At 44.7% G+C, this 12,737-nt stretch overlaps 1 long non-coding RNA gene across 1 annotated transcript; it reads right to left on the bottom strand.

Annotated features, from left to right (window-relative positions):
- Positions 1-229: 229 nt before the first annotated feature.
- On the bottom strand, positions 230-11,226 carry LOC125148742 (uncharacterized). Its single transcript, XR_007145682.1, has 3 exons — positions 11,087-11,226; positions 10,609-10,726; positions 230-309 (listed from the first exon to the last, which is right to left on the bottom strand). It is a non-coding gene; the product is annotated as an uncharacterized LOC125148742 (long non-coding RNA).
- Between the last annotated feature and the right edge of the window lie 1,511 nt (positions 11,227-12,737).

Below are 12,737 nucleotides of genomic sequence, written 5' to 3'. Positions count from 1 at the left end.
CCCCGGGGAGGGGAGAGGCGCTGCAGGCTGAATCAGGCAACGGCCACGACTTCATTAACCATGACTATGTAATGAAGCCTCCATAAAAACTGTAGAAGAGAGATTTTATTTCCGGAGCACTTCTGATCTTCAAGCCAGAAGACTCCCACGGGCCACCAAGCTGGCCCCAAGCTCCACAAGGACAGAAGATCTTTCGTTGGGGACCTCTCTTCATCTGACTCTTGATTCGTATCCTTTATCCCATCCTTGAACAAACCAGTAGATGGGTTTCCCGGAGTTCTGAAAGCTGCTCTGGCAAATTAATGGAACCTAAGGGAGGAAGCCAGTGGGTCAGAAGCGCAGGTAACAGCCTGGGGCTTGCAACTGGTGTCTGGAGTGGGGTGGGGGCCGTCTAGTGGGACTGGATCCTTAACCTGTAGAATCTGATGCTGTCTCTGGGCGGACAGTGTCAGAATTGACTTGAATTCTTGGACACCAACAGGATGCCCGAGAATTGCTTAGTGTTTTGTGAGGTGGAACCCTCTCCCCTGCCATGTTGGAACTGGGTCTGAGAACCCTAATAGAGGCTTCTTCTTTGGTTAGGAGTTTTCAGATAGCTGTGACAATGGAAATATGATCTGGGCAGGAATTGAAATTAAGGAACTAAATATTTTAGTGCAATTAGTTAATAATATTAATGTTTGCAGTGCATGGGACTCTAGAGGGAATGGCAACATGAGTTGTTTTTGATAAGGGGCATGAAGGAGGGGAGAAAAATTTTATCCCCTGTCATTTTGCATCAGAAGAACTTAGGGGGGCCTCGTGGGTATAGTAGGAATATGTGGGTGGGGAGTGATGACCAAAAAAGAGGAATATAAAAAAGAAATCATTTACTTTACCATTCTGTCTAGTGCCATCCTGACTGGATAGTCTCTATTTTATTTAATAAGTAATTTTTGAGCCTCTGTTTAGCCGCGTTTTTAGTACAGAGGATAAAAGTGAACCCCCCTTTTGGGTAATTTGTAGTTTAGCGTCAGAGACGTTTAGGATGATTTAAGCTGCGAGTATTAGAAAACCAAATTCAAAATGTCTTCAACAATAAGGGAATTTGTCATTCTGTGCCTCTCTCCCCCCCGCCCCACACACACATACAAAATCTGGTCTGGCATTTCTAGGGTTAGTCATTAATGTCATTAAAGACCAGGTTTCTTCCATTTTCCTCCTGTGCGCTCCTCCTCCGTGCTTTCATTTCAAGCTCACTCGACACACTTCACAAGAGGACTGCCATAGCTCCAGGCATCACCAGGAGACCCCCAGATATCCACGATTTTTCCTTCCCTACATATCTTTTCTTTTTAGAGTGAATAAGCCTTGCCTAGAACCACACAGCAGATATCGCCTTGTGGCTTGTTAGCTGGGATTGCCTTAAACCACGCTTTACCTGAGACATGGGGGAGGAAATGGATATCAGAAGAAACTCAAGGCTCTGATGGGTGTGAAATGGTAGATTATTGTGACTAATTTGCATGTCCCTGTTGACTAATATGGGGGTAGGGACCATTTCGTATGTTACTGAGTCATCACATTTCCCCCTTCTGGAATGTCGTGCTTATTCTTTTGTCTTCTTTTCAGTTAAGCTTATCTTATTGATTTGTAAACTTTTTTTTTTTTAAATATGAAATTTACTGTCAAATTGGTTTCCATACGACACCCAGTGCTCATCCCAACAGGTGCCCTCCTCAATACCCATCATCCATCCACCCCTCCCTCCCATCCCCCATCAACCCTCAGTTTGTTCTCAGTGTTTGAGTCTCTTATGGTTTGGCTCCTTCCCTCTCTAACTCTTTTTCCCCCCTCCCCCATGGTCTTCTGTCAAGTTTCTCAGGATCCACATAGGAGTGAAAACATATGGTATCTGTCTTTCTCTGTATGACTTATTTCACTTAGCATAACACTCTCCAGTTGCATCCACGTTGCTACAAAAGGCCAGATTTCATTCTTTCTCATTGCCACGTAGTACTCCATTGTGTATATAAACCACAATTTCTTTATCCATTCATCAGTTGATGGACAACTGGGTACTGGGGTGCTTGGCTGGCTTAGTCAATAGAGCATGGGACTCCTGATCTCAGGACTGTGAGTTCGAGCTCCACGTTGAGTATAAAGATTACTTTAAAAAAAAATCTTTAAAAAAAATTAAAAATTCACTAAAAATAAAAATCCTATGTCATTTAGTGAATTACAAGTGGCTTCTTCCGGAGGGCTTTGTCTTATCTATATATGTAGGGTGTCCTTGATTATAAGAAATTTAAAATAGTCATTTAGTCAAACAGTAGTAATTCGCATTATGATTTATGTGTTCTTATATAGGGAGGATATTTTCCCATAGATCATCGATGATTTCACTTTTCAGATTTAAGCTTTTAATACACCTGGAATTGGTTTCTACATGTCCTAGGGGCCCAGTTTTCTTTTTCCCGTGGATAGCCGATTCGCCCAGAGCTGTTTATTGATCGAATAGGCCATCCTTTCTCCAAAGGTGTGCAATTCTACCTCTGCCACAAACCAAGTTTCAAATATGAGGGGATCTGTCTCTTTATTCTCTTCAGTTGGTTCTACGTTTTTTTTTATTTTTTAAAAAAATTTTTAATGTTTATTTTTGAGAGAGAGAGACCGAGTATGAGCAGGGGAGGGACAGAGAGAGAGAGAGAGAGAGAGACAGACTCCAGAGCAGGCTCCAGGCTCGGAGCTGCCAGCACAGAGCCCGACGTGGGGCTCAAACTCACAAGCCTTGAGATCATGACCTGAGCTGAAGTCAGACGCTTAATCGACTGAGCCACCCAGGCGCCCCGTGTTGGTTCCACATTTTTAACCATTTTCTCTTCCTTGTATGAATTTTTAAGATCAACTTGTTAGAGCCAGTGAAAGTCCTATGGAGATTCTTTTTTTATTTTTAGTTTTATTTTTTATTATTTTTGGAGAGAGAGAAAGCCTGTGTGCCGAGAAGGGGCAGAAAGAGGTGGGGGAAAGGAGAGGCTCCGAAGCAGTCCCTGGGCTGACAGCAAAGAGCCTGATTGATGTGGGGCTTGAACCCACGAACCATGAGATCATGACCCGGGCTGTGGCTGGACGCTGAACTGAGCCTGAGCCACCCAGACACCCCCGTCCTATGGAGATTCTTATCGGAACTCAATTTATGAATTACTCTTGGAAGGATCTCCATCCTCATGAAGTTTTATCTTCCCGTATATACGCATGACCTATGTTTGCTTATTCAGATATTCCTGTGTCAGTTAATAACAGATCTGATATTGTCTATTTTGCTTTTGTTCATCTTTGAGATTTATTCTTAGGTGCCTTACAGTTTTTATTGCTATTATCAATATACTTTTTAAGTGATTATCATTGGTATCTGTGAATACTATTGACTTTTTTTTTTTTTTTAAGTTTATTTAAGAGAGAGAGTGCACACTCTAGAGCAGGGGAGGGGCAGAGGGGGGGGGCAGAGAGAATCCCCAGCAGGCTCCTCACTGTCAGTGCAGAGCCTGACTTGGGGCTCAGTATCAGGAAGTTCAAGATCATGACCTGAGCCGAAACCAGGAGTCAGCTGCTTAACCAACTGAGCCACCCAGGCGCCCCTACTTAGACCCAAAACAGTTCCCTCTTCCAGTTTTCAACCTGGGATGATTTTGACCACCCTTCCGCACACCGGACCTCTGTAGTGTCTGGAGAGCCTTTGGATCTTCACGGTTAGAAGGGGGGATGCGACCGGCACATACTGGGTAGAGGCCAAGGATGGGATAGCCAGCCCCCCACAACAAAGAGTTCTCCAAGTGCAAAGTCCTGACGAGGCCAAGGTGGAGAAGCTCTCTTCTCTCCCCTTCAGTCACTCTTGCTTGTAGCTGTTTCTTTGGGTATTCACCTCCAGATTTCTAAATAATTTTTAAACTGCAACTTTTTTCTTTGCTCTCTTTTTTGTTTAAATGTTTTTATTTATATTTGAGAGCGAGCACGAGTGGGGGAGGGACTGAGAGAGAGGGAGACAGAGAATCCCAAGCAGGTTCCATCCTGTCAGTGCAAAGCCCAACATGGGGGCTTGAACTCACAAACCTTGAGATCGTGACCTGAGCCGAGGTTGGATGCTCCCCCAACTGAGCCACCCAGGAGCCCCATCTTTTTTGTTTAAAAATTTTTTTAAATGTTTTATTAATTTTTGAGAGAGAGAGAGAGACAGAGTACAAGTCAGGGAGGGGCAGAGAGAGAAGGAGACACAGAATCCAAATCAGGCTCCAGGCTCCGAGCTGTCCGCACAGAGCCCAACACAGGGCTTGAACCCATGAACCACGAGATCATGACCTTAGCCAAAGTCAGACGCTTAACCGACTGAGCCACCCAGGCGCCCTGACCCTCTTTTTTGTTTTAAAACTAGCTATCATTGCTTTATCCTCAAATCTCTGCCAGAGATTAAAATCTTCCAATATGTTGAAACATCAAATAAACTATCATTTGCGTTTGTTCTTGGGGAATCCCTTCATCCGCTTGTGTGCTCTGTGGGACTTCTGTAGACATATTAATCTGGGACTACTCTTTGCTGTAATTTTGGGGATTTGTGTCATTTCTCCCCTGTGTTGGATTATCTGCTTGCTGGACCCCTGTCTTGTACTTCTGTGATTTCCTCCCTTACACTGAGCAGAAGCTTTAGTGTTTTTACAAGAGACAAATTTCTTTCTTTTTTTTTTTTTTAATAAAGTTTACTTTTGAGAGAGAGAGAACGTGTGCAAACACAAGCAGGAGAGGGGCAGAGAGAGAGAAGGAGACACAGAATCTGAAGCCGACGCCAGGCTCTGAGCTGTCAGCACAGAGCTGAACGTGGGGCTTGAACTCACGAACCGTGAGATCATGACCTGAGCAGAAGTTGGATGCTTAACTGACTGAGCCACCCAGGCGCCCCACAAGAGACCAATTTCTTGACTCTGATCTGAAAAGCTTCTTATTCTGTGCTCCCTGTCATTTAAGATTGATAATTTGGTTCCATATAGAATTATGGACTAGAGGTCATTTTCCTCCAGAATTGTGAACGCTGTGCTTCATTGTCTCCTGGCTTCCGGTGTTGCTGATGAGCCAGTCTGCTGAGTTCCTGACGCCCAACTCTTCATGGAAGATTTTTGGGGTCTTCACCACATAGGTTTTGCAACTCCATCATCTTGGATCTTGATGTGGATCCTTTTCATTTATCAGTCTAAGCACACAGATGCCCCATTCCAGTTGGAAATCACATCCTTGAGTTCTGGACATTTTTCTTTCTTTAATTCATTTTGTCTGATATCTTTCTTTACGAAACTCCTAGTTTTCAAACTAAAGGTTCTTTTGTACTATGAACCCCTTATCACATTAAAAAAATTTTTTTAATGTTTATTTACTTTTGAGAGAGAGAGACAGCGCACAAGTTGGGAAGGGGAGAGAGAGAGGGAAAGACAGAATCCAAAGCAGGCTCCAGGCTCTGAGCTGTCAGCACAGAGCGTGACACGGGGTTCGAACTCACCAGCTGAGAGTGAGATCGTGACCTGAGCCAAAGTCAGATGTTCGATCAACTGAGCCATCCGTGTGCCCCCATCAGTTTGTTCTTTAAGGTTAAGAGTCTGATTTTTGGTTTGCCCCTCTCTCTCTCTTTTTCCCCTCTGCATGTTTGTTTCTCAAATTCCACATATGAGTGAAATCATAAGGTATTTGTCTTTCTCTGATTTATTTTGCTTAGCATAATACTCTTGAGCTCCATCCATTTGTTGCAAATGGCAAGGTTTCATTCTTTTTTATGGCGGAGTAATATTCCATTGTGTGTATTGTGTGTGTGTGTGTGTGTGTGTGTGTGTGTGTGTATACATACATACGTACCCTATCTGCTTTATCTGTTCATTAATCAACGGACACTTGGGCTGTTTCCATAATTTGGCTATTGTAGATAATGCTGCTATAGACATTGGGGTGCATGTATCCTTTTGAATTAGTATTTTTATTATTGCTATTCTTTGAGTAAATACTAGTGCAATTTCTGGATCATAGGGTGGTTCTTTTTTTTTTTTTTTTTTAAACATGTGTTTATTGTTGAGAGACAGATGCAGAGCATGAGCAGGGGAGGGGTAGAGAGAGGGGGAGACACATAATCCGAAGCAGGCTCCAGGCTCTGAGCTGTCAGCACAGAGCCCGACGCGGGGCCTGAACTCACGATCTGTGAGATCATGACCTGAGCCGAAGTCAGTTGCCCAGCCAACTGAGCCACCCAGGTGCCTGGATCATAGGGTAGTTCTGTTTTTAACTTTTTGAGCGACCTCCATACTATTTTGTCCAGAGTGCTGACAGCTCAGAGCCTGGAGCCTGCTTCAGATTCTGTGTCTTCCTCTCTCTGCCCCTCCCCTGCTCGTGCTCTGTCTCTCTATCTCTCAAGAATGAACAATAAAAAACTGTTTTTTAATAAATAAGGTTTGTTTTAATGTTTAGTTTCCTTATACTCCTTAGATCCTCTCTCTTTTGTAACTACTCTTCACTATTAGGGGACATGAGTTCAAAATCATCCTTTGAGTGAATTTATCTTTTGATTGTTCATTGTGTTGGCTTTCTTAGATTTTTTTCATAGAGTTTGGAATTTTGGCTTACTTTTAGTGGGAGGGTTTCTCTCTCTCTCTCTCTCTCTCTCTCACACACACACACACACACACACACACACACACACACTCATTCACTCCTAGTTCCCCTCTTCCTTGTCGATTTTCACAACTGCCTTCACCATTCCACATGGGGCCCTGTCCAGACTCACGTCTTCTATCGGCAATGAAGTTGCTCGGAGTATGCTTCCCCAACATATGCCACTTTGGCACAAGGATTATTTTGAGCTGAAGGTACTTGAGAAACAGACACAGGAAAAGCTCACTGCCCTCCCCCTTCCTATCTAAAAGCAGGGCATAAATTACCCTTGGCCAAGGTAAGGGGTCTCTGTCTGTAAAGGAATCTCCCAGTCCTGAACCAGGAATAGGAGGACGACTTTCATCACGATGACCTTAATCACCAAGACATCTCTCCTCAATGAAAGAACCCCAGCTCGAGTCTGTTGAACAAGCATTGCTAAATAACTTCCATATCCCTTTATTTTCCACGATTTACTGCCCTTGGAAGCCCAACCCTCTTCTTTCTAGTTACTTCTCCACCATTAACTTATTATCCTTTGTTAAAATGGTATGTAATCCTGCATTCTGACTTCCTTCTTCTTTTTTTTTCTTTTTTTTTTTTTTAGCTTAAAACAACACACATGTAGTTTCTCGCAGTTCTGGAGGTCACAAGTCTGACATGGATTTCATGGGGCTAAAATCGAGGTTTGAGCAGATCTGTGTTCCTCCTGGAGGCTCTAGAGGAGAATCTGTCTCCTGTGTCTTCCACTTTCCAGAGGCGGCCTGAATTCCCTGTGCTCCTCGTTCCTTTTCCACTGGAGGCCTCTTCCTCCATCTTCAGAGCCAGCTTTTCTCCCCTTCCTCAGACATGGATCCTCCTACTTCCTCCTTCCGCATTTAAAGGAACCCTGGGATCACACTGGATAAGCCAGGTTAACCTCCTTCCCTTTTAACGCTTTTTATTTAAATTCCCGCTAACATACAGGGTAGTTTCGGGTATACAATACAGTGATTCATCACTTCTACACAACACCCGGTGCTCATCACAACAGGTGCACGCTTTAGTCCCCGTCACCCAGTTCCCCCACCTCTGCGCCCTCCCCTCTGGTAACCACCCCTATAGTCAAGAGTCTGTTTCTTGATTTCTCTCTCTCTCTCTTTTTCCCTTTGCTCGTGTAACTTTCTTTCTGGGTCACATTTCTTTGTGAACTCCCCTGATATGTGTGTAATTCTATTTTTTTTGTCTCCTGTCAATCTGTCTTTTTTCAGTTTGATGCATGGGCTCCACCCACTGAACCAAAGACAACAGAGGAAGAATTTTTTTTCCTTCCCTACAGTAACATAGAAATACGGCTCCATAAAAAAAAAAAAAAAAAAAAAAAAAAGAAAAGAAATACGGCTCCATATGATATTGAGAATATTTAAGATCAGTCACCAAGCCTGTGGTAGCTCGGTTTAATTCCAGCAAAAAGGGTTTGTGTTATTTTTGGGGTCTGTGAGAGGGATTTGTTTGCTTGACCAAACTTCAACCAGGTGCCCCTGGCTGTTTCCAGAAGTAAGCCCAGTTCTCTACGAGAGTCTCTCTGCCCCCATTACAATAGCTTTTTGAATAAAATCTATTTTCATCTCTTTAAATTCTGTCCAGTTGCTGATTTTTCTTTGACGTCTTTTTTTTTTTTAATTAAAAAGTTTTTCTTAATGTTTATATGTTTTTGAGAGCGAGAGACAGAGTGTGAGCAGGGGACGGGTGGGGGGGGAGACACAAAATCGGAAGCAGGCTCCAGGCTCTGAGCTGTCAGCACAGAGCCCGACTCGGGGCTCGAGCCCACGAACTGCAAGACTATGACCTGAGACGAAGTTGGACGCTCAGCCGACAGAGCCACCCAGGCGCCCCCAGGCTTTGTATTTTTTTGTTGTTGTTTGTTTCTTTTTGAGAGAGACAGAGCGTGAGCGGGGGAGGGGCAGAGAGAGAGGGAGACACAGAATCCGAAGCGGGCTCCAGGCTCCGAGCTGGCAGCACAGAGCCCGACGCGGGACTCGAACCCACGAACTGCAAGACTATGACCTGAGACGAAGTTGGACGCTCAGCCGACGGAGCCATCCAGGCGCCCCAGGCTTTGTATTCTAAAGTGTCTGCAGGATAATTTCCCAAGTGATTTCTTGAATGTGGACACTTCAAAATCAACATGCCCAAAGCTGAATTCCTCACCTCTCTTTCTTGCCCCACACCTAAACTGCTCATTCTGATTCCTACCAGTGATTGGCATCACCATCTCCCCTGGCCCAATCGAGAAACAAAGAAGTAATCTTGGGTTCCTTTCTTCCCTCCCTTCTCACTGCCACAGTAAGTCACTCGCTTCCTTATCTCCTAAGTCTCCTTACACCTGACCATTCTCTCCATCCCCACTGCATTCATTTTTTTTTTTCTTTTCAAATGTTTATTTAAATTCTAGGTAGTTAACCTGTAGTGCAATATTGGTTTCAGGACTAGAATTTAGTGATTCATCACTTACATGCAACACCCAGTGCTCATCACAAGCGCCCTCCTTAATGCCCATCACCCATCTAGCCCATCCTCTGCCTACCTCCCATCCAGCAACCCTCAGTTTGTTCCCTGTTCTCTATCACTAAGAGTCTCTGATGGTTTGTTTCCCTCTCTCTCTTTTTTTCCCCCTCCCATATGTTCATCTGTTTTGTTTCTTAACTTTCACATATGAGTGAAATTATATGGTATTTGTCTTCAAGGTGGCAGGTAAGACCATAACTGCTGAGCGTACATATGCGGGTGAAGCTGGCACCATGATGCCTTGCGGCTGACTATGTGGCCCATGGTGATTGCAAGTGAGTGCGAAATCTAGCAGGAGGAAGAGTCTCGGGTGTGATAATGAGAAGGATTGCTTCCTGCAGGTTCTGATTCAGATCGTCCTTGAATCTTCCTGTTCCCTAGCATGGTAAACTCAGCGGGACATCTTTATTGGAGGAGAGCCCAAGTTTCCAGTTCATAAATAAATGAGGAAAAGACAACATCTTAATGCCCATTCCAGGGCGAAAATATTTAGCCACTTTAAGCATCAGAGAGTAAGAGGGGCACCTGGGTGGCTCAGTCAGTGCAGCGTCCCACTCTTGATTTCGGCCCGGGTCGTATCTCACAATTGGCGAGTTCGAGCCCCATGCCAGGCTCTGTGCTGACAGTGCAGAGCCTGCTTGAGATTTTCTCTCCATGCCCCTACCCTGTGCTCTCTCTCTCTCTCTCTCTCTCTCTCTCTTAAAATTAATTTTAAAAAATCAGAAAGTGAGAAACAATTTCCTACCTCAATGTATGGGTTTGGAGTATAAGTGTGAGCAATCTGGCGTGAATGCAAAAAAAGAGAGAGAGAGAGACTTGTAGAGGATAGTTTGGGATGACCCAGTGAAGTGGGGGAGCAGCCTGACGGATGCCCTTGGTTCGAAGGGAAGACACCGAACAAAGGAAAGTTATTTGAAACCTTTTTAAAAGGGATAAGAAAAAGAAAGTGGTTTTCAGCCTTGTTCCAGGTCGCCTGTTTCTTGGAGAAGCTCCAGAAAGGTCTTTACCTTGGAAAAGCCTAAATGCAGAACCACATCAAATTTGGTATAATTTGAAATGGCCCATGGAAAACGTGAAACAAATCTGTCAGTTCTCAGGGCTCCATGAGTTACAGGGTAGGAACCTCTGACTGGGAGTTAATGGGAACTCAGAGGAGCTTATCTGGGCCAGAGCGTAAACACGTTTCAAGAGCGTAGCTAAGCCAAACAAACATGAAGGACCCAAGTAAAGATTGTGAAGAGCAGAAGTTGGAGCTGAGAGGACATCAGCTCTCCAGTGTGCCTTGGAGAAGCTTCAGGAACATCTCCACATTGGAGGCTGTTGAGGTTTAAATGGCAAAGCTTTTGCCTTTTTTTTTTTTTTTTTTTTGGTTAAAAAGACCTTGTTCCTTTAGAAATTAGTTACCGGTTGCAGAACAAGATGACCAGGGGCTGGGGAAGGAAACTATGATGTTACGGTCAGCCATTCTTTCGGGAAATTCCAACACTTCCATTGCCTGTGGCTTTAAGGAAGAGAAGACAGCCTATTTAAGATAAACAGATGATTAGATTTGACAATAGATCCTAAATGATTAGGACTTTGATTAAGTAATGGGGTAATTACTACTGCTTGGGAACTTGTGCTACTGTCACAGAAAGATGACACAGAATTCAAGCACGATCCGAGAAGAATTCTGAGTAATGTGACCTTCAGGTTTGAGATGTTTTGACGTGCTTATTAGCTTTAAAAAACCATTTTCCACGAATATTGATAAAATAGTCAAGCCTCCTTCGTGGAAACAATTACTGAGATGAGCTTTTATGTGTGCAGTGTTCTCCGGCGGGGAAGCTGACAAACTGAATTTCAGAGTCTAAGAAAAACCCTCCTGTTTCTTGTACCTTACCTTCTGCATTTGTAGGAGGGGAACATTTATACAGCCCCAGGGCTATAGATGACCTCGAGAAGGTTACCTAATCAGTCTTTAGGCAAGTCCCCCAGAAAAACAACTCTGACATCCCTTAATGATCCATTCAAAACCACTGAGATTCTAGAACTGAAGATAGCCACTGTTACTGCCTTGGGACCTTCAAAGGTTGCGCCAGAGCCAATAAGCTCTGTCCGTGGGCGACACTTGGACCAGACCACTGTCTCATCTGGCTGCGTGACTTTTTCTTTGTGATGTTAGAGTCAACTATGACATTGGTCCCCTTAGATACTGGCTCCTCCTTGTGTTATCTGGTGTCTTAACTAGGTCCTGACTCTGGAGCCATTGCTTCCCACCAGTATCTCTTCAGCTTTTCCCATTTCAGTGCCCACCAGCCTAACTTCTGGTTGCCGGCAGCTGCCTCTTTGCACGAGGACTTCGTCAGGCTGCCGGAGTCCACTCTGCTTAAATGTACAGCTGGCCGGACGTGCCGAGGAATTAATGACTCAGGAGCATTCATAAGAGTGGTTGACAAATATTCCGGCATCTTTATTTACCTTTTGGGTAGGACCACCCCGCGATGCATGCTCTATTCTGCTTTCCAGAGTTCTCTGGAGACAGTAAGCTCAATTGTCGACACATTAGGAACTTGCTTGATAAAGTACACCCTATGGGCTGCCTTCTCTTCCCCATCACCCTTACCCATCTACCTATTTGTGTTTCCTTGGACCCTCTCCCAATGAAACTGTAACACTCCCAACTCTGGTCTCAGAATTTGTTTCTGAGAAGACGAAGACAAACTCAGCTTGTCTAGGACAAATCCTAACTCATTTGCCCCTCTATCCTCCAATCATCCGTGGTCACACCCGAACTGTTTCCATCTCCCCACTTGGGCAGGCTGCATCCCTAGGGGTCGTCTTTAATCCTCTTTTCCCTCACGCCCCATATCCAACCAATCAGCATGACCTATTGGGTCTACTCCCGAGATAAATCCCCAATTTGACCACTGCTCCTCAGCTCCCCTGCAATAACCCTCATCCAAGTTACTACCATCTCATACCAAACCTGGTACAACCACCCCTTCCTGCTCCCCTGCTTCTCCTCTCCACCCTACAGCCCCCTTCTACCCGACAGTCAGCGTGATCGGCAAAAGGATAAATCAGTCGTGTTACTCTCCTGCTTAAACCCTGAAGTGGCTCCCTTTGCCACCAGAATAGATACAGAACTCCTAGCCCATAAGCTCCTGCCTGCCTCTACCACTCCGTGTCCTACATTCTCTTTAGTATACTTCCTCCTTCCCATTGTTTACACACATCTAGCAAACTCTTGCCTTAGGCTCTCGTGTGTGCTGTTTCCTCTACCAAATGTTCTCCTTCCATATATTTGTATTCATTGTTGTGGATGCTGTTTCCCGCCGAGATCCCTCTTCCGAAATGAAGGACTTGTTCCCCAGCTGCTGTAAGTGATGCCAGCAGGCAGCCCTGGGCTGTCCGTGCCCTTGGGGAATTACCCCAGCCGGGAGAGCCGCCTCTCCCAAGGTCATGTTTCCTTTTTGGAGCAGTCCACATCTAATGACTGATTGTTGCAGAGGCATAAATGCCTCTCTCCCTTGCCCCAATTTGGGGCAACT

The sequence above is a fragment of the Prionailurus viverrinus genome, chromosome D3 (genome assembly GCF_022837055.1).
Source record: "Prionailurus viverrinus isolate Anna chromosome D3, UM_Priviv_1.0, whole genome shotgun sequence".
In the NCBI taxonomy this organism is placed as follows: domain Eukaryota; kingdom Metazoa; phylum Chordata; class Mammalia; order Carnivora; family Felidae; genus Prionailurus; species Prionailurus viverrinus.
Note: the sequence above shows the minus strand (reverse complement) of the source record. Positions and strands in the feature narration are given on the sequence as shown.